We start from the raw sequence: 23,028 nt of genomic DNA, 5'->3' as shown, positions 1-23,028 counted from the left end.
AACAGTCTTAAAGGCTTATTTATAACAGAGCTAGAAGTAAAGTCATCAGCACAAAGTATTCGAAAGGAGGCCTGATTCTGGCATCTCAGTGGTTCCCTGCTGTGAGAATTATACAGCAGATACTGTTTCTCAGGAGACTGTGCAGGAAGGAGTCTTTTAATTCTCTCAGGAAGCAGGTAGGAATATTCTGTAAGTAACTTCATTGGCATCAGGAATGTTGTTTGGGTTTCTTTTGTCCTGATGATGTGGGGGGGTTTTTGTGGGTTTTTTTAGCTTTTTCTTTTTTTGGTCCAACATTTTTAGATCTTGAGCTGTTTGTCAGGCTTTTAACCTTTTATAAACATTTCATTTTCATTCTTTTGTGTTTATATCATCTGCCATCCATTTTTGTAATGGCATTGAATTCAAAACAAGACTATCTCTCCAGAATGGATGATGTCTGTGTTGTTGCTTGTTTGGCAACTTGCTGGGGATTTCCATTGAAAATTGTCCAGAGGAGTCCATATAGTCCAAAAGCACTGTGTATTTTGGGTGATGCCAATCCTTCTTTCAGGTTTTGCCCTGAATGTTTAATTTCTAGCCTTCCAGCTTCAAATACATTTATCCTATACTGGGTTTAGCCCTTAGTATTGAGGGATCCAATGTCATAACATCTATAGGATAAACGCATGGAAGCACATAATAGGAAACCTTCAGCCCACTGACTGTCAAATTAGTTCAACAATCCTGATTCATCTCCTCTTGATCTTCTGTCTTCCTAATCACTCTAACAGTACATACAAGAGACTTCTTTAAAATTGTTTTCTGGTTTCATGTTCAAAGTTCTATCAAGCTCATCTTTGCTTCCATTATTTCTTTTCTCTATACTTACAGGTACTTTTGTCCACAAATGCAAATTCAGATATTATATCGAAGTTTGCCTTGACATTTCATTTATGGTTACATACTCTACAGCTCCAGCTTAGCAAGTCTGAAATTACCCTAGTCCTCTTGTTGTGTGCAAAGCATTGTAGGTATAGATAAAAACCTGTCAAAACATGCTTCAACTGGTTTTTCTTGCAGTGTGCAAAATGCTTCTGATGTTTCTAGCCTTCCTCTTCAATTTTTTCATTCTTTGTATTTGGCTTTATAAATTGTTACCATTTTTCACCCAAACAAGCACTTTGTGCTGTATTTCTCCTCACAGTGTAGAAACTGTGAAGAGGTGAGCAGGACTGTCCCACTCTGTCAGTTCTTTCCCTCAGGCATTCCTTCACGGGATAGCTTTGGGAAATCCAAGAAGGGTCACTGGGCTGCTTCTTGATGGGACTTGCATGTTATTTTCACACATCTTTTAATACCTGAACTGTGACCGCTTAGTATCCTGATGGGTCTCTCTTTGTTCTGTTTGAGTGTTGGCTTAACACACTAGTTCAGGCCAGCGTTGTTCTGTCTGCCTGACGGGATCTGCCGCAGAGAGGGATTTTTGAGAGGAAGGAATTGGAAGAGGACAGATGCAGAACACTTTACTCCTTCTTCAAGTACCGCCCATGCCAGTTCCTTCTGCCCCACTGAAGCTTTTGTGCTCTCCTTTCTGTTTTAAGGTGGACTTTGACAAGAACAATCTTATTTAAATGTTAGGACAATGGAAGTCTTAGTGAGTTTTGTTTAAATCTAGATCCACTTGAAATCTTTTCACTTGATTTTGTCTGGGTTAAGGAAATCTTGGATATGTCTGGGTTTAAAGCAATATAACTAGCGTGCTACATAGTTTTCTCTTCACAGAACTATCTGGGAGACATAATCAGTGTTTCCTATTTCAGGACACTGGTGATTGTACCGGGGTCTCTGTGTTTCAATGTATGATGTTCTGATTTTCCCATCTCTTGCAGAAACATTGGACTTGTGAGAAACAAACCTCTCACTTTAAAATTTCAAAGGTTTATTAAACCTTAACAAATATAACAAATGACTGAATAAGGAGAAGGAGTCGCACTGGGAGTGTGGAACTAAGCCGCCACATGCTCACCCATAAAAATAGCTGCTCTGCCTTTTATACCCCTGGTGTTGCATCAGGTAACCCTGGCCCCTCTCTGAAGTCTGCCAGTCAATTCTTCCATCCATTGGTAGAGACTGCTTTCTTGCAACTTGATTGGAGGTCAGGTGTTGCCATGCCCCACCTCCTAGTAACAAGCCAGCCCTGTCCCCAAATGCCCCGGCTACCAAGGCTGTCCACAGTACAAAGGGGAGGGGAAAGGGGACTATGTGGAGAACAAATCACAAGAGCATAAGTATACATCTCATAATACTCCTGTTAAAATTCATCCCTTAACTGAGAGAGCCAAACATTGCATTACCCATCTAATAACAGACTGCGCAGCTGTACTCCATAAAAGAAGAACTTTTTTGTTCTGCCTGTTTTGACCTGGTCTTTTTTCTGTTCATTTCCCACTCTTTTTCTTACTTGTTAGTATGGAGTGATTTCTTGTGCTACACCTATATCTTAAAGCCTCCTGCTTCTGATTTTCACCTGCCTCCCTCGTTCTTACCATACCACAGTTCGGATCATGAGCTGTCACTTTCCCCTGGGCCTAGATAGGTGTTTAGATAGGTATTTGGAAACATCTCCTTTCTGTGTTTAAATGCTGGGTTTTCTGTCAGAATAAGACAATTAACAGGTCAAGAGAACAGCAGCGTTATCAAACATTGATGGCATTGTTCTAAAAAGAGGTAGAGTTCTATAGGACGTAAATGACTGCAGTAGCTGTGTGCATGTGGTTGAAATGCAGTCCTGTTTTGTAGCTGTACTGAACTAATGCAGATGCTTTGGTGTTAACTTTTATTTTTGTCTGTTTTAGTATCACCTAATGATAGCAGTAACTCTGAAACCATGTTTTCCTCTTAGCTAATATTACTTCTTTGTAATGAAAGTGAGACCTCAAAATGTAAAGAAGCATCTTGGTCACAGTGAAATAAAATTGCTGGGAAGATGGTGGTAAGATGATTTAAGTCAGAACTCTCGTGGAGTCAATAATCAGTGACTGGAACATGGAACTTCCTTTTTTTTGTGAGATAAAGTTAATTCCATTTGAAAAGATACTTAAGGTGACATAAATTGAATTATTCAAACTGGCCTTCTCAGCATTAACTCTAGGTTAATATCTCATGATGCCTCTGGTTTCATTATAGGAGTTTTAAGTACATAACTTTTTATAATAAATTCAATACCTAGAAGCCGAACTGAAATTGGTTTACCTTCTACCAACCCATAAAAAGAAGCATTAATTGTAAAGTGAATATTAAAGTGGTCACTAAAGTTGACTCAGATTCAGAGAGATAGCACTTTGGTAAAGGAAGAGCTCTACTGAAAAATAGGCTTCTGGTTTGCTGTTAATAGAAAATATCATTCATATTAAAATATAGTTAAACTTTTCTATAAAAAATGATTTTTGGATATAGTCTCTGCAGCACCCAAATATTCAGTCTTTGCCATTTTCAGAAGCTTTTCACGCTTTTCAGAAGCGTGTAAAGAAAATTGCCTTTGTTCTAGGTAATCATGTCTGACCTAGTTTATATACTTGCCACTTCACTGCCATCTCAAACAGTGGCAAGAATCCAGTTAGATTTGGCTCATTCTGGCTGATGAATCTGTAGATGTTCTGCAGTGTAGGGTAGGACTTGAGGCACAAAAGTTGGATAGGTAGCTGAGTTTCTGCAGAACTGGGGTTCTCGAGCTCTATCACTTTAAGGAAAGATAGTATCTGTACTCTTAGCACTGCCTATTAATGTTAATCGCTGAATTTACAAGTACACCTGACAGCATTTGTTTCTTGTTTGTGTAAGATTACCAACACATCTGCTAATTCCCTTGGTTCACAGAGATTCTTGTATGTGTGTGTGAGGCTTCAGTTCTTCCTTGTGTAGAAGAAGCATGGATATGGAGTGGGATTATAGACAGAAATGATTATCAAGAATTTGTTTTCAGTGGTGTATCATCTCCCCTCTCCTTCTGTGTTCTGATATCTGCCCTGTCTTTTGGGGTTTGCCAGTGGCCCTCATCAGGAATGAGGTACTGTTCAATGCTAAGCACCATGCAAACATCCTGAAAGACACGATCTGCTTTGAACATACGGTAAAATACTAACAGAATTGCCTTTTGGGAAGGTGCTTCTTTAAAAACTTTTAAAATAATGTTACTTTTTGTCTTGAATCACTTCTTAAAATTTGTTGAATGCACTTCATAGTAAATTCCAAAAAAAAAGCCTTTATCTGCAAAAACCAGTAAGCCTTGTTTTCTTTTGATATTAGCAACTAAGATTCTTGCCCTTTTTTTTTTTGCCTTAATAAGGATGATTACATACTAAAGCTTCAAGCATTACTTATTTGATTTATTAATTTTTTCCTTTGAAAAAGATACTGAAATGTGCCAATCTTCAGAAGCCTTTCTTTTGTGATTGTCCCCAAACTTCCCCAGATCCATTTTTTTTCAGCACAGGTCACCTTTAAATACATTCTTAGCTTGCTTAAAGGAAAAAGAATATCCCACATATGCGAAGGGTTTTGAATGCTATAAGGTAAACCTTCATTATAGAATTGACTTTGTCTGTTTACCCAGCTGTATGGGAACAATGGATGAGCCTATCTGAAAGATACTTGAAAATTGGGATAATAAATAAAGAACTAATTTGACTAGAGACTCAAGGGTATGGGAATAATTTTACAAGGCCAGACAGAGACAATTTTAGCATGAGTAACTGTCAGGAGTTGCCTTGCCTTACCTGTGTTACTTTCTGCAAGTCCTCTGATCTCTCTCTATGCCTCTCTTATCTGTAAAAATGAGATCATGTTTTTATCCTCATTCTTTGTGGGTGTTTTTTTTTTGTGTTTTTTTTTTTTTTTTTTTTTTTTTTTTTGTTTTTTTTTTTGTTTTTTTTTTTTGTTTTTTTGTTTTTTTTTTTTTTTTTGTTTTTTTTTTTACTGAGAGTGTCAGGTTTTGGGTACTTTTTCATGGGCATTCAAAGTGATAAGCAATGATATTTCAAATGTAGGGTGGTCTGGAATAGTCTACCCTGTAATAGCATGAAGAAAAAGAATGGTTTTTTTTTCCTTTTACCTCTGAGATAGTAGGTTGTAGTTAATTTACCTGTCTTTTCTAAAAGATGTTAACATCGAGCAGGAATGCAAATGATATATATATGAAATTAAATTATATATATATATTAATATTTAAGCAAAAAGGAAATATCAGTATTATGATACCTGTGCACTGCTAGCATTCACGACAGAATTCCACCCACACTCAATCCTGTGGAATGTGTGCCACAGTAGAACTGTTTGGCTTGCCCACTCCATTTTTTTAATGTGGATGACATGGTATTCCTGACGATAAGCACTTCCCTCTCAGCTCACTCAGTTCACCACTTAACTGAGATCTGTGCCAGTTCACCATCTCTTTCTTCTACAGTCTTTAATCAGCCTTGTCTCTAGTGTCTTTTAAGATATTTTCATTTTGTTTACTTTGAATATGTCTCTTTCAGTTTCATCAATTTAGCTTTAAAAACTGTCTCTCCTATGGAAATCTTTTCCTTGGGTGAGCAGTCATCTCTAGTGTATATTTTTCTGTTGGGGGATAAATCTGGAGAGAAGACAGTACCTTCCTTTCCATTCTCCAAGATCAAAACAGCCTCTTGGCTTTGTAGGCTTCTGATGGTACTCACCTCTGGATTTAAATGAGAATTTAAATTTACAGCAGAATTGCCTGTCCTTGAGAAGCACTTTGCAAACTCTTAGATCTGATATTGCAGTTTCTCCAGTCTAGCATTGTAGTGGCTCTTGGGAGAGTGAATTGTGGCCATACTCACCAGCATCCTCTCACTTTGAAGTGGGAGTAAGGCTGGCTTCAGTGGATTCAAGGCTGCATATGAATGCACTTGCCGTCAAGGATTTTGTATTATGCTACAGGCCTTGAGGAAGGAAAATTCTGCTCTATACATCACTCTGTGGAGTTACCTGTTTACCTGGCAGTCATTGGGAGTGCAAGCGTACCAACTGCCTAGCCATATGCTGTCACTACTGATGTATAGTCCATTTGACCTATGCATGTGCCCTTTGATTCAGCAGCATTTAGCCTTTTTCAAAACTTGAGACTCTTGAAAATCAGTTTCTCATGTACTTATATTCTTGATTCAACAGTTCCCAGTTCTTAGATGTGTCTGATTCCTCCAAGTGTGGCATGTCCTTCATGTTATGATTAACATTACATTCCTGAACTTCAGGAAAATCGATGCTGGGAGTTTTCAAAACCCAGCTGAACTAGGAACCTAATGTACTTTGAAGCTTGCCTTGTTTTGGTGTGGTGTAGACCAGATAACCAGCACAGTTCCCATCCAACTTGAATTTTGCATTGACTGTTATGTATTCTCTCTTCACCAGCCTTTCAAGAGTGAGACCATCCTGTGAGAACATATTTTGGTACAAAGTGAAAATGTTTCTGGGCCGATCCAACAACTGGAATCCTATTTCTGAATATGCAAATAGTTAGAGTTGCTGTTTCTTGCTGTTGAAATGAATACAGTCTGTAACTCATCTAGTATTTCATAATCTAAATACCTTTATTCATCACTGTAGATTACAGATAGTGTGATATAAGTGATTACTATATTGAAAGATAAATTGCTTGCCATCTCTTGCCTGCAAAGCACACATTTTTGTGTGTTGATCAGGTTGTTTAATTACAAGTGTCTTTATTTAATGAAAGCCAGGTGATTATCAGTTCAGAGCACTAAAGGTTGGTCTTTGTATGGCAGAAAGATTTTTCATGAGAGCCGAGGGTGTAATTTTCTTTCAGCTAAGAAGGTGGGAATTCGTTATCTGTCTGTACCAGGATGATTGCCTGCAGAAATATCTTTTCGAGTTAGTTCTGAATACCCTAAGATTTAGCTTGAGTCTTTCATTTTGAGCTGCAAAAAAGTTTGGACTTAAAGTTTTTCCTATGTGCAGTTTGCCATTTGAAATGTGTAAGAAGTCTCCTTCTGGGATTTTATCCACCATAGAACAAATTTCTTAAGTTTTTGAGACAGCTGGACTCATCTCCTTATATAAGCAGAATGTAACTGGTGAGGTGTCATCTGCACAGACCAGGCATCTGCAGCATTTACTGCAAGTCTTCATATACATTGCATGTGATTTTTGGTTGACAGCAGCATGATTGCTTGTCTCTGAGGTAGTGAATGCATTAAATATCATTGTATAACAATTTTTGGTTGCCATCTATTTATGGCAAATGCCAAAAAATGTCTGACATGTTTCTCCGAGTTCCAGTAACGCACGTTGTTCTTCATTTTGAAACTTTGTATAATTTCAGATTTTGGAACATGGGTAGAAACAGATCATTCAGTGGACATTCAGTGCTATCATGTGCCAAAGAGGTTTCACAGTACCATCAACAGAGAAAAGAATACATGAGTTTCTGCTGTCTGTGCAAGAAGATGGTCAATCTGAAACATAAGTATTCAAAGCTACCCACACATATGCATGGGTTCTCAGGCTGACTGAGTTACTTACTAAGATTTAGAGCACGAGAAAGCAAATTATATCCTCTGACCCCTCTTGGAAGTCTGGTTTTCCTTGAAGTTGGTCTCTGCCTTGAAATAAAGTAATTTCTCATTAATCTTTAATAGATGCATTTAATTCCATGTTATATCTTCCCCCATCTGTTCTCCATAAGTGATAGCAATTCTATTGACTGGAGCAGACCAGAGAAACACTCAAGATGTCTTCTGTTTTCTGGTGTGTAATTTCAAAAACTCCTCTTACTCTCTGGAGCTGAGTGATGAACATCAGTACCTTAGTTTTATGATGCATCTGATGAATGTCTCTGCTCTAAAACTTCAGAGGAATTTTCACAAAAACCTGCTTGGTGGATTAGGCCAGAGCTGGTGTCTGTGTGTAATTTAGTAAAGCTTTTGACTCTGTCTTCTGCAACATTGTCCTGGAGAAACTGGCTGTCCATAGTTTGGATGGGTGCACTGAGGAAAAAAAAAGGCTGGATGTCCCTACCCAAAGAGTGGTGAATGGAATTACATCCAGCTGAGGCCAGTCACTAGTGGTGTCCCCCAGGGTGCTGTTCTGGGGTCAGGCCTGTTTTTTATCTTTAGTGATGATCTGAATGAGGGACTAAAAAGCTCCTTTAGTCAGTTTGAGAACAGTGCCAAGTTGGGTGGGAGTGTTGGTCAGCTGGAGGGCAGGAAGGCTCTGCCCAGGGATCAGGACAGGCTGGGTCCATGGGCTGAGACCAGTGGGGTGAGGTTCAACAAGGCCAAGTGCTGGGTCCTGTCCCTGTGTCACAACAACTTCTGCAGCTCCAGGCTGGGACAGAGTGGCTGGAAAGCTGCTGAGTGGGAAAGGACCTGGAGGTGCTGGTTATGAGTGGCTGAACATGAGCCAGGGTGTGCCCAGGTGGCCAAGGAGGCCAATGGCTTGTGTCAGCAATAGTGTGGCCAGCAGGACCAGGGCAGTGGCCATCCCCCTGTGCTGGGGCAGTGGTGAGGCCACACCTGGAATCTTATGTTCAGCTTTGTTTCCTCACAGCAAGGAGGACACTGAGGGGGCTAGAGTGTGTCCATAGAAGAGCAACAGAGCTGGGGAAGGGTCTGAAGCACAAGTCTGGGAGGAGTGGCTGAGGGAGCTGCAGAGACTCAGCCTGGAGAAAGGGAGACTCAGGGAGGACCTTCTCTCACTGCAATGACCTGAAAGGAGGTCAGGTGGGGGTCACCTGGTCTTCTCCCAGGTAACAAAGACAAGAAGAAATGACCTTGAGTTGTGCCAGGACAGGTTTAAATTTGATATGAAAAAGTATTTCTTCACTGAAAGAGAGATCAATCATTAGAACAGGCTGCCCAGGGAAGTGATAGTCACCATCCCTGCAAGCATTTAGATTTTGTGTAGATGTAGCAGCTGGGGACGTGGTTTAGTGGTGAGCATGGCAGTGCTGGATTAATGGTTGGACTTTGTGATCTTGGAAGTATTTTCCAACCTAAATGGTTGTGTGATTCTAAGAACCTTGGTCCTTTCTTGACTAGGTTATGGACCTACTCTTGCACGCTGTCACTTTTAAACCTGAGGAGAAAAACTTTTATTCACAGTCATATTGAGAACATCATTTTGGTCAGGAACCATTTATGTTTGTGGTTACAGAAAATGAGACTGAAAATCTTATTGGAGAACTTGTCTCATTAAGTGAGAGCACAGGAGTGCAAGGGCCTGTGAGCAACTGAAGTCCCTCATCTGGATATTAAGTGACAGCTCTGGAGACCATTTCTTTTCCAGAGATCCGTATGCCCCTCATATGAAGTGTAACATTTTGCAGTTAATGTGACTTCTTTTTGAATACTTATACTTCAGAATTTGTTCAGCTCTGGGACTCCTTGTCATTTGTGGTTTTGGTGTATCTGAAAGTGTCCTTTGTAATGAGTGTGCACATATAGGTGTGGGATTGAAGGAGACAGAAAGATTATTTTTAGCTGTAACTTTTGCATTATGTGTGAGCACACTTCCTTGGGGTCCCTGGAGATTTTGACGTTGAGAGGGATGGAGGATCTGGGATGCACAGGGGTGTTCTGATATCAGCATACATGTGGGAAGGACTTGCTTCTGACCAGCAGGGCCATTGCAGAAAGCCACCTGTTCGGTGTTCCTGGGTGAATGTGCAAACATCATGTAAATTAATACACAGACTGACTTGTAAGTAACCTCTTTTTTAGCAAACCCATGTGTAGCACCTGTTGAAGACACAAACCTATGGCTGAAACATGAGCACAAGTTCAGCATTCCCACTTGAACTGATACATGTAAGCAAGCTTTGAATATAATGATCTGTCTGGTTGTGTGACTATAGTATTTCCTGGTTTTTCTAAATCCTAACATAGAAATAAGTCCCGAATCTATTTATTTATTTATTTACAACTTGAACATTCTGGTTACTCAGCTGATGTTAGCTTTTTGAAATCTTGTCTTACGCCCTTACTGTAGATTCCAAGTGTCAGATATTTCAGAGCCAGGAGTAGGTCTGGAGGCAGTCCTTTTTACTTGCAGAAATGAGAGTTCGGACACACATTTAAAAAGGTCTTTAAATATTTAGGCCATTGTTTTTCATTTTTTTCCATGGGAATATCATTAAAGGGACTTGAGAAATTGTGATTAATGTTTTTCATTACTTGTGCTGACTCTGAGAATTCTACATGCAAGTGTACAGCTGGGACTGCTACTGTGGTCTACCCAGGTAGGTGAGGGCTGGCAAGTAGATGAATTGGGATCTAATTCTATTCTGTTACTGTATCACAAATTATTATTGTCATCAAATTATTTAATTCCTTTCTGGATTAGTTTGTTGCTCTTTAAATAGGAGATGATGCCGAGTGTTTGTTAGAGAATGTAAGCTCGATGAATTTAAAATGCTGTGTAAATGCTGAGTTGAATTGTTGGTCTAGTTGTGAGGTAATGTAAGGAGCACTCAGTTAGCCTGGGGCTTCTTCATACATAAGTTAATTCTTGCAAAAAGGTAATCTTTTTGCTTGTGCTGGGTTGGAAAAACAAGTACTCAGCATGGGAAAAATTCATTCCTCCAATGCTGTATGATACAAGGCAGATACACATATTGTATGATCCATTTCATGGATATGTTTATTCATCAGAAGTAAAAAGAATCACATAATCTGAAATAGAGAGTATATGCTTCTGTGAGTAAAATAAAAGATGATGATGCTGGAGTCTTCTAGTATGTAGACACACCCCTATGTATTCTTATTATCAGTTTATTTAAGGATTAATTCTATTACAACAGTTTATTGAAAACACTGTGGTAATAGTGTGTTTATTTAAAAAGAGGTAAATGTAGAGGACTACAGGTTTGCTTTATAAAAAGTATTTGAAAACTTGCAGCTTTTCCCTTTCAGTGCTTTGTCAGTCAGACCATGTAACTCAGTGGACATGTACATATAGGAAAGTTACTCCCTGATTCCTTCTTTCTAATGGTGAGTGACAGCAATGTCAGTCAGTCTTGGGTGTCTGTGGACATGGCAAGAGTGAAAGTGTGAGGCACCTGTGGAAAGTTACTCAAATTCAGCAGATGATTCAGTTTAGATGAATCTAACCACCTTCTTTCTGAAGTCCTTGTTATATTTTATGAAACATCAAGATACTCCTTTTACTTTTTCCTCAGTGATTAGACGGCATCATCACTAAGATGATCAACACAGCATGTGAAATGCACAACCCTAAGTAATAAGCAGGAGCATGGTTTTTTTCTGGTCTGGCTTGTTGATTTTCAGAAATATTATTAAGGCTTTTTACATGTTGAACTTACATCTTCTCTTAAAATTAATAAACATTTTGAGCATTCTTTTTAATTTCTCTTCAACCTTTTGGACCCATAAGTCTGCACTTCTGTGTGGGAACAAATGGCAGATGGGCAAACAGACCTGGGCAAGACTAGAGGTGTTCATTATTCCCTTTTAACCCTGTTTTCCCTAACAGAAGCAAGTTAAAATACTGAATTAAGAGATTAAGGCTTCTGTTAAAATAAACATGAAATAAAAGTTTAAGGGTATTACAAAAACACTTTGAAATGTCAGAAATACTGTAAAGTGGAGGGCTGGTCATTTTGTAAAGTATCAGAAGCCCAGGAAAAACTTCTTACTTTCAGTGTAATCACCAATCTTTTTTCTCCGTGTTAGTGAGGTATCTCTCCATATCATGGTTTGATGGATAGAATGACTTGAGTGAGAGCTGAAGTGGAACTTGCCAGCCATCACAGTAAGATGCACTATTTCACAGTGGTAGGGGAGAGGAAAAAGGTTCATTCTGGGAACATTTGGGAGCAAATAGGACTCAGTTATTTGGGTTGCAGATGCTGTATGAAGTAGGAAAGACGTCAGTGTGTGTACTAGCAGATATGAACTGTTGTAAGGCCACTAAGTAGTGGGTACATATGACAGCACTCTGGGGCAGGAGGCCACTGTTCCCTTGGTGCTGGGCGCAGAGCTGGGAGCTGCTGCTGCCAGCACAACCATCACCATTGTGGGTCGGGAAAATTTCCTTTCTCTGGTGGTCTGATTCAAGTAATGAAGATTTAGACACCTCTAACAGAAAGCTGTTCCTCCCAGAAACTGGTCCTCACAGTTACAGTTTTTACATGTGTTTATCTCTTTTCACAAAGGGGCAATTAAACTCCCATAAGTCTGCCAAATTTATTACATTCTGTCTACCTAGATATTTCCTGTCATTTCAGTTGAATGTGGCATTTTCTGGTTCTTTTTATCTTGCAACTGCTTCACTGTCACACGTTCTTTCTGAGCTGGCTAAATGTCGAGGGTGGAATAAATTATTACTCACATACTGTTATTTGTATAACTGTACTATTTGGATTGGAGACCAATATCCTCTTGTATGAGGTAGGCATCTGAATTTGAATCTGAATGATGGTCACTGTTCCAAAGAAGTCACAATGTTGATGTGTTGAAGCATTTTTTTAAAAATTGGTTGGATATGAAAGCTGCTTTGAAGATAAATGCAGCATGATTAAATTAAGTATTACTTACTGATATATATTTCTTGCATAAATTTGATTTTCTATTTACATTGCTTCCTGAAAATGCCATTGTTAATAGAGTTCTGACATCTTATTTCCCTTATTGCTGTCTCAGTAGCATTTTATTTCTGATGCTTTAATAACTCAGTGTAGACTGAAAGGATAAAACTGAGGGAATTGACTGAACTAATTAGACCCTGATTTGTCTGGCTGTCCAGCGCCTGACAAACGTGTCTTTGACATAAACAGAATAAAACATTTCTGCTATTAGCCACTTACAAATATCTATTTTGGCAGAGCTTTGAAACTATTTCATTCTCAGGGCACATTGTGCTGGGTAAGGAACCAATTTAGGATTTTTCTTTTGCCATTGTGACTCCCCCTTCCTGTCTGTGTTGAAATAGAGTCATATTTAGTAGCTTCACAAAAATTCAAAAACAGTTAATGCACTTATCATCCTAACAAACAGAGTATTTCTGAGAAAGTGGAAATGTTCCCATTTCAATTTCTGGTTAATGACACACTTGAGTATGGCATCTGAAATGTCAGTCTTTGTATTTTCAAACCTGTGGAAACTTGAATAAAGCTTATACATAAGAGCAATCAACTCTGATAGCAGTAGGCTAAATATCAGTTTCTGAAAATAAATTTTATATGGATCTATTCTCCAGACAATTTGACTTTTAAATGTTTAAAAATGTGACATCTTTATATAAGTGAATATAGATTGAGGCAGGAGCTATAAAAACTTGAAGTTTCCATGCATCACCTACTTTTCACTATCACCTGTTAAACAGCACAACTGGATACAATGTGGCTTTACTGCTTTCTGTTGCAGTAATTTACTGCCCTTCTGACCTATAAACAGATAACCATTAATATGACTTGATACTGTTAGAAGTTTGGATACATTCTCAGGTGTAATTCATGGTTTTAAATATTGTATATGTGAAAGGTTTTATAACCCAGCATTTGGAAGACGGCAGCATTACGTTTCCTTGAGCAGTGTTCTGGGAGTAATGATTTGTCACTGCAGCCTTGTTACAGGGCTTCCAGAGTGAGTGTCTTCTCACCTCCTCTTGGATTGCTGTATCCTTATGTAAGGACCATTGAAAAATTCATTAAGCACCTTCCTTTTTGTCATTGCTTTCTTTGAGGGTGACTTGGCTGCGATCTGCATGCAGAAAGTTTTTGGTGACCTCAGTTATTGATTTACACTTACAACTTCCTTGCAGAGGGGGCGGAATTTGGGAGTGAATGTAAGTGGTTCCTTGTCCTGCAACTGCTACTGATTCACTCTGTGACCTTTGGATAATTACTTCAGCTTTCTGTGCCTAAGCTCAGTATTTGTACAGTGAGGTCAACAGTGCTTCCCACCAGCTCTTGTAAAGCTTTTCAAGTTCGGTGTTTGAAAACCACAAGAACAAAGCACTGTCATGATTCATAATGGCATTCCTCCCTTTGTACCAAAGTCCTCTATTGAAATAAGAACAGTTGGGCTGGGTGAATCAAATCTGTTGTCCTTTTTCTATTTTTGAGATACAAAATAGCCTTAAGAAGTGTTCATGCAAAATGGCAAACCATTTAAATTCTATCAAGATTGTGTTAGATTCCTCAGGTTGATGCTTCTGAGCCCTGCTTCTCATTTTGGCCCAGAACATGTAAGTTTTCACATTTAATTAAACTGAGGGTGCAGTAATGTGACCAAACTGTGCCTGTTCATGGAAACTAAAGGATTGGCACCAGGTACTGGTGCTGGCTAGGCAGTGAACTAATGACCAGTGAGCACTTGGTAAGGTTAATTTCATCATTGTTCCAGACAGTTATTTAAAAAGGTTAGGGGCATAGGAAGTAGTATTGAATCATGTCAGCTGAAAGGGGTGGATCCTTTGAAGAAGAATGGATGGAAGGATATTGAGTGATAGCTAAAGACTCTATGTTAGTGAAACCTGAGGTACTTCATCCTTATTTCTTTTATCAACTTAGTTTTCAAAGCTTGGTTTAGGACATAATTGAGAAGAGGGCGCATAGTAGTCGACAAATACTTTACTTGGTAAGCCAATATAGATTAAGAATGATTGAAAATAATCAGAAGAGTTGTGATGCTTACATAATGTTTACCTAAAACATGCATTGTAACGTGTTTGTTACAGAAGTTGTTACCTGAAGATTAACAGTAAATGGGTGAAATGAGAATATAAGAGCAGAATGAGAAAAAGACAAAGGGTAGAAACATGGAGATGATATAGCATCAGTATGCTCTTGATACTTGTGAACTATGATAAGGCTATCTCAGTAGATACTCCATGAGAAGAAGAATTCATCCAGATTATTGTTTCTTGAGAGGGTAATCTTTTGAGATAGGCATTGTGAAGAATATCTGTAAGTGCATGGTAAGAGGGCTTTGTGGAGATCCAGAGTTGATATTTCTCTAAAACCTGGAAGAAACTGTCCTTTACTCCATAAGTAAGGGTAAGTATGTGCCTTTGCTACACAGCGGGTGTCTTCAGTTCGCCAAGTTCAACTGTCCATCAAAGATGAGATCATTTAATTAAAAAAAGGCTTTTATGCTTTTGTGGTAAGCTGTAGAGAGAATGTGGGTAGGGAATAAAATGATTAGAGGAACAGTAGAAAGTATGCAGCACAGGTCAATGAGAGGTCCTCTGTGATGACAATAATTGTTGGGAACATTTTAAAATACACTTAATCAGTATTGGGATTATAAAGATTTAATATCTGTAGAGATTTAATGTGTAGAGATTCCTACATAGCCATGATTAGAGAGCTTGTTTAGGCAGTGGAAGATTGCTGCTGAACTAGTGAAGATTGGGTTAGGGTCTGACTGTGGCCTAATTTCATATCTTTAAGATTTTGGAGGCATGTTGGGATTTGGTGTTGCAGTTATGCTGCATTACTGAATTGAAATTAGTTTTTCATACATCAGAAGCAAGTACTACACCCTTGTAGTTTTACTGAAATATTAATACAAAAAAGCGCTTTCATTCCTCAAATGCTCTTAAAATGTTCTTTCTAAGAAGATAATAACTGTAACCTAACAATTTTATATGCATAACCTTTTGTAGGCCAGGCAGCATGTGTAAGTAGAAATGGCAGGTTGAAAAAAATTAGTGTAGTTGTTTGTATTGTGTTAGTGTTTAGAAACTGAAGCTCCATTCTTTTATGTATGGCATGAATACTAAAGGAAGATAGAGATTTCTGTCCCATTGCCATGATCTTGCAGAAGCACAGTTTGATGCCCACATCTCTGTGTAGGCTCTTGTCTGGGCAGTCTGGTGGTGTTCTGAGCAACAGGGTCCTGAGCCTGGATGTATATACTGACAGCCAAGGGAGCTGTCAGGTTATGTGAACTGCTGTAGTAAGCTAGAAACAAAACGCGGATTTTGCTTTATTGGTGTCACTGCAGAGGTGTGGGAAAATGGAGGGGCCACAGTCATCAATCTTGGAGTAATTTAGAAAGGTACTGCCCATGTAAATAAAACAGAGTTCCTGTCCTGTCCAGTTTATGGTTTGGGGTGCAAGCAACAGAGAAATGAAAGAAAAATATGTAGTGGTGATAGCAGAGATGGAAAGACAAGGATGACCACAGAGCATATTGCCCTGTGCTTGCTGGGAGCACAGTGGTGCTCTGTGCCTGCCTCACTGTTATCTTCTAGCAGTAGTAGTAACTGGCAGTTGTTGTTAGCCCTAGCAGGGCTTGCTATTCTGATTACAATCTTGCTTTTTTCCCCCTCAGCTTGGATTCCCATGTAATTTTAACAATATTCTTATGGAGAACTGCTAGAGCAAGATAGGAAGAAAATGTTTTATGGCAGCTCAAATTTGCGCTGGAAAATGGCTTCAAGTGTTCTCTCTTAACCTGAGCACTTAGTGCAATATTTGTGGCAGTCAACAATGCAGGAAATGAGGATGCTTTGTAGCAGAGTTAATGAAGAAGATTTCAGTGTGTGCAAACCCTTGGCTGCAGTTAAGCTAGTGCTCAGAAGGTGCTTATTTTCCTGTCTTTCAGTAAGTCCTTCCCTGCTCAGGCAGTCTTGCAGAAGCATTTTCTGCATGTGGCAGATGAGGCACAGAGGAGAGGGCCTGTGGGAGATCACATGCTGGGTCACTGGTGAAGAAACAGGATCTTTATTTGTTGTTTGTTATCAGAAATGAATTACTTGAGGGCATGGTTGTGCCCTGCTTTGGTGAGGTACCCCCTGAACAGGCTGATATGTTGTACCACATAGTGGTATTAGCTCAGCTCCCAGAAGCAGTAGAGCTGCATCAGTAATTAGTTCTTCTCAGCAAGCTTAATTAGCAGGCTCAAGCAGATACTGCACTGACATGGATACTTAACTTCTAGTTCCCGAGCCAGCTTAAGTATGTGTGCAAGAGCCAAGCGCTGTGCAGTGTGAACTTAAAGTTTTGCCATCTTTTCTTTATTTCATTTACAAAACAGACCTTAAATCTCCTTTTAAACTTCTTTCCTCAAACTTTTGCTACAGACATTGCCTTCAGAGGTCCTTTTTATCCATGAGAATAAGGAATAAATACTGCTTTAAGCAAGGCCCACCATGTCTGATTAGAGAATATTATTTTTGATTAAAATCCATTGGTTAATTATTCAAAAAATTTTTTGTTGCTTTTATTATTATTTTTTAAATCAAATCCCATTTCAGTCATTGTTTTAGGCAGGAGATGATATATATAAAATGATCTTAGTGTTTATTTGAACATCCAAATGCAATAAATCTGCTCAGTATTTCAATAGCATGCTTATTAATAGAACACATTATTCTGTTCAATACTGCATTGTCTTTAAAATTTAGCAGAGCATTAGTAGTAATGAAACTAGCTTAAATCAATATATTGCTGTTATGAGCCTATCTCTGTGAGGAAGACAATTTAAAAATTTGCCTGTAGCACAGTAACTACGTGATGGTTGCACAAAGAGATCTAAAATGAAGACTTTCAGTGAACTTATAATTTCTAATTTAGAATGTGTGCAGATTACAATATACTATTATTTTTAATAGAACTCTTTCTAGAATTAAAAAAAAAATCCCCAGAAAATACTTCAACTGCTTCAAATTAAATTTTGGTCTCACTGTCAATAATGAAAAAGCTCCAACTCAGTTTTGAGTAGGCTTTGTGACTATACCACATGCAATGACTAAATAGAGTATTGTGAATACAGTCCAGAAAATATCACAGATATTTTCCTATTCAGTTGCAGAAATCGTGTGAAAAAACAAGTGCGCAAAGAAAACCTAAAATTAGATTTAACATTCTCAGCTTGGCAATTGCACTCTTCCATTAAATGTATGGGCCAGAATTTTTATACTTGGATATCTAAAATTAAACTCCTGAATAAAAGACCTGATTGTAGAAAGTGCTTAAGCACAGTGTTTGTAAAGAGATGCATGCCCTAGTTCTGATAGTTTAATTTTAGTTTTCTTGGTGGGTTACTGTCTCTTCATTTAACTCAGTGTTGCCGCAAAACAATGTCTCGTTCTCTTGACTTGGGCTGGTTGAGGGATGTGCCCTTGCAGCACACTGACTCAGGTGGGTGGAACTGTGTTTTACCACTGAGTATTTACAGATAAGGAGGCAGAGAAAGGACCATTGAAAATCAGACCACTCATTCCTTCTAGGAAACTTAAAATGTGAAGTAACCTGCTGTTGCTGTGGGGAAAAGCTGCATGGTGTCCACTTTTGAGAACCAGACTAACACTCTACACAGGTTGATTCTCCAGTTTCTAAAAGGCAATTTGGGGTTGCATCTCAGTAGTGTTTACTGAGAATGCTCCCATATTGAACACTTGGTGGCTTTTAATGCGTTTTTTGTTGTGTATTGCCTACAATTTTTTGCATTGATTTCAGCTTGCCTAAATCCTCCAGAAATACCCACTAACCTCCAAAAATCAAATCAAAACAAAATAACTCACACCAAAACCACCAATAAAAACCTCCAAAAACTCTCTCCCAAAACTTCAGAGGTACTGTGGAGGAAGCAGTTTGCTCCTCTTTGCTATCATCCTCCACCCATGGAGCTGAAGATATCAGCAAACATCACCTCACAGTGCTTTTGTGAGACTGCTAAGTAGTAAAGTGTTGCAGATGGGTATCTTGAGTCATGGATGGGTTGAGTGATTTACTGTTGAGATATCAGTGGAGGAGGCAGATGAGTGACAGCATTCCTGCTCATGAACTTACTAACTCTTTTCCCTTCTTAAGATGTTGAAATGTAATGAAACTTAAACATTTTTAAACAACTTCCAGATTAAATTTTAATAGGAATGAAAAATGAACAATATTCTTACAAGTAAGAAATGGTCTTCATTACTTTTTAAAGTCCATATCATAAGGAACAGCACCATTAATAAGAGCCTTGAGTTTTTTTATATTATGTACACTGTTCAGATAGAAATTTAACAGGGAATTTTAATGAAATGATGGCAGAAATCACATTTTTATTACATCCCTTTGCAGAATATTTCCTGCGAGACCAAGATAGAGAGAGGCCAAAATTAATGGCTTTTCAGAGGAACTCAGTGATAAGTTATGGAAAGCTTATAGAGATAATAATTTTAGGCTGCTGTTTGGATAGCTAAACAGCCTTATGGAGAATTGCTGCTTAATAGACATATCATGGGAATTAAAGACATTTGGATGTTAATTTGTATACTTATTTTTGGTATAGGACCACATAGAGAAATTCATTTTACAGATACTTTGCCTGCTGCTCTGTAGAGAGAGAGAAAGAATTCACTATCAGATAGTTCCTGTCACTCGACCACTTAGAGAACACAGAGAGTTGTTAGGGGGCTGCCTCTCATTCCCTTTTTATCCCCTCTTGTGGTTTTTAATCTGAACGTAAGAGAGCATGATAAGATCTTGCCATGGTTTTGTTCTCATTAAAAATTAAAGAAATTGTTATTTTGGGAAATGAGAGTTATGTTTAGGGAAAATAAGCACCAAAAATATTTATGAAAATCTAAGCAATCTAGCATATTATGTTGACTTAGAGTTAAGCTTGTATTGCCCACTTGGCAAATATATTTTACCATATCACTGTACAACTATAATAATAAATGAACATATACTAAAGCCCCCATCTACTATGGCAACTGGCATTTTAAAAGCACTTCACGTGCTCACTTTCTTGTATTTTAAATGCAGATGTTCATCCAAGTTTTAATACCAATGGGAGGCCCTGTTCAAAACCTGCATTAGAGTGAAGCACAAGGTGGCAATAAACTTAATTCGGGCTTTTATCTTTCTTGGTTCCACCTCAAAGCTTTTAAATATTGCAGTTCTGAAGTGCGAATTTCTTTTGTGTTAGTCATTTCTGCGAACACCTGCGAGCGGCTGGGTTTAATTGGCCTACAGCTGGCACTGACTGTATGTGCAGGGGCTGGGGGAGGCACTCCTGATCGGCTGCCTTCGCGGAGGGCATCATTATCTCTTCGCCTTCCTTTTCAGCTCCCTTTTTTTTTTTTTTTTTTTTTTTTTTCCTTTGTCTTATATGCAGGTTAAAAAGGTTTAGGGATTAGGGACTAAAAATAGAAGGGGCTCCAGTGAGATTTGATGGCTCCTGGATGAAGTAATTTCGGCAAATATATCTGTATGCATCAACACCTTATTGAACAAGTCAAGCGAAGATTTGCTAATCTTGTTAGTCAATTTGCAATACTTATGTGGCTTTCATAGAGGTGACTGCACCAAGGGGCAGGGAGGCTGAAGTGCACAGCAGTGACAACAGGATAGAAGGAAGGAATAAAGATTTTAAAAGTCCCTTCCCCATGTCAGCTGTTAGCTGTGTAGTGGGAGATACACATATGTATGGCCGAAATGAAATGAGTACAGTTTTGTGTATAGGCATTTTTGGTGGGATGGCTTTGCTTTAGTGATAGATGGTCTCATTTTCATTGAGACTTTCTGGATCTCAGTAACTCAGTTTAAATTAACAGACTTCTTGTTTCCCTGAGTGTCTTGTCCTTCAGCTTTGAAATAACTGTTGCTCTGCTTATAGTTGATTTTTAAGCTGATTTTCAGAATTAGGTGCTGGTGTGACAAATCTTCTCAGTTCATACAAGAAACTACTGAAGAGTGCTTGATTAAAAGTTAAGAAGAAGTAAAAAGTTCTTTACCAGTTGCTGCTTTGTAACAGTTCAGTACCTTGTTCTCTACCTATAGGCTTCCCTGAGCTTTGCAGATGAAGTTGAATTATATGAACTTCTATTGAAACGGAATGAGGGAAGGGAGAAACACAGTCAAATCACTTGAACTAAGCTAAAATATCCTAAAGGTCATATTTCCCAGTGCTAAGAAGGAGAAAATAGTCTTCATATAGAATATATTATTCACTAAGGAGCAAAACTGGAGTTTTGAATCCACATTGAAAGCTGTGAGCAGCCACAAGCCTATAAATGCACCTTAGTCTTTGTGTGTCCCTTACAATTTGTAATTTGGAGAAGGGTGTAGTTTGGGAATCTGGTGAGTTTACTGCATCCTTTTTGCCAGGTGTGTTTCCATTAGGGATTCATTGTATGTGGCCTGTGAGACACCTTCATGCCACTGCATTGTGAATCCCCTGTGCTTTGTAGCTTAAAGGTCTTCTGCTAGGTGAGACTTAGCCTAGAACAAAAAGATTGCTTAAATAGGCATGAAAATTAAGCAAATGCCTCTTCATTTTCCTATTAAAGCAGCACATATATTAATTCTAGCTAAATTTCTCCATTTACGTGGGTCACAGTACTTGTTGGTGATTGACTTTGTTCCAGCAAAAGGCAAGTATTATTTTTGAAAAAATGGAGTTTCAAAAAATAAATACACCCTAGGTGCAATGTGTACTGGAGAAACAAGGTCAATTAATAAACTCTCCCAACTTAAGTCCTTGGTTTTCTTTCTTGCTGCTGTTTTTCTGGGATCTCACTCCTACTCTTTATGTCAAGCTTGTTGCTTCCCTTTAAAATATTTTTCAGTGCAGATGGATACTTTAATGCTACAGAGAACACCATTGCTAAGCAGAAAAATGATGCACACTGGAAGGAAAGAAAGGGTAACTACAGACTGAGTTACTCTGTTCAAATACATGGACAATATATTTGAGATAATTTAGGTTGGGGAAAGCTAAATATGGGGATTTTTTTCAATCTGACTTCAGTATAATGTCTTTCATCCTTCAAGGTTTCCATTAAACACAGTCAGTGTGATTGACTGCACATCCAAGAAAGTGTAGCAGCACTCCCTAACTTCAATACAACTTGTTCAAGTTTCCTATTTGTGTTGCCCAATTGTGTTTAATTGGAATTCATTAATATAGCAGACACCTTGCCTTCATCTAACCAGATTTAGGGCTGAGAATGAGTAGAAAGGTCTTATCTTAATGAAAATTAATTTTCTTCTGTCTGAACAATAATGCAATAAAATGATCAACCTTCTTTTTGAAGCTGTTAATTGCCTGCATGTGTAATGCTACCTAGCGACATTTTTAGCAGTGCCTGGCGAGGGCCCTGCTGTTGGTCAGAGATTTTCGGAGAGGGCTGAAAGATAACATTATTAGTAACAATTAAGACAAATGTTTCTTCTGTGGCTTGAAGAAGGCTCATTTAGCAAAATCTCTCAAAGGCAAGGCACTGAGCATTTGCAAGGCTTTATTTATTTTGTAAGTAAGTAAATTGTTTGAGGGAGGGGAGGAACTGGGCTGTACATTAGACCCAGCATAGCAGCAGTGAAAGGCATTCTGGTAATAGTACCAGTGCAGGCCTGAGGCAGAGCAGTGGGATTTCATATACAGTAAAGGGTGAGAAACAGCTACCTCGAATATTATTCTTACAGTAACTGAATGCTTTAGTTCCTGAATTAATTAATCAAAGACCCTAGATTGCAATGTCATTATGAATAGTCAGAACATTTTCAGCTTGGTGCTTGGCTCATCAGTCTGGCAGACACTGAACTCTGTCAATCCCTATTGAAATTGTGCCAATCTTCTTGGATGAAGTTGATTGATGTGAGCCCTTTCCTCACCATTCATTTGGACAGCCAGACTGTGTGTGACTAAATTCTTGGCCATCACAGACATTCAGATGAATTCATTTTGATTAGTTCTGGTTGAGACTTTTGGGAAACATGAAGACTGAATTGCCATTCTTTTCCTCTCTTGCCCTGTGTCATTCTTGAGCTCTTCCCTTTTCCATCCACAACCATTATGCTCATGCACGCGTGCAAGTGAATACGCATGCACACATTTCTGTTGCTAGGCATTAATCCATGGGTCCAGGCAGAGTTCAAGAGCTTTTTTATACTAATTGTCTTTTACCAAACTACTTCTCTGTAGTACGCGATATTGGAAAATCGTGCTGTTGTCTCAGTTGCAGCATTTTAATGCTTGCTCTGTCTTCAGTGAGTTGCTTTGCTTTTTTTCTGCTATCTGGGACAAATTTAGTGTAAATTAAATG

At 38.5% G+C, this 23,028-nt stretch overlaps 1 protein-coding gene across 3 annotated transcripts in view; it reads left to right on the top strand.

Moving 5' to 3' along the window:
• The window catches only part of KIAA1328 (KIAA1328 ortholog), a 176,367-nt gene that overhangs the window by 72,537 nt on the left and 80,802 nt on the right, over positions 1–23,028 (top strand). The gene's annotated exons all lie outside the window — the stretch shown is intronic.

Source organism: Prinia subflava, chromosome Z, assembly GCF_021018805.1.
Source record: "Prinia subflava isolate CZ2003 ecotype Zambia chromosome Z, Cam_Psub_1.2, whole genome shotgun sequence".
Lineage (NCBI taxonomy): Eukaryota > Metazoa > Chordata > Aves > Passeriformes > Cisticolidae > Prinia > Prinia subflava.
This window is presented reverse-complemented; position numbering and strand designations above follow the sequence as displayed.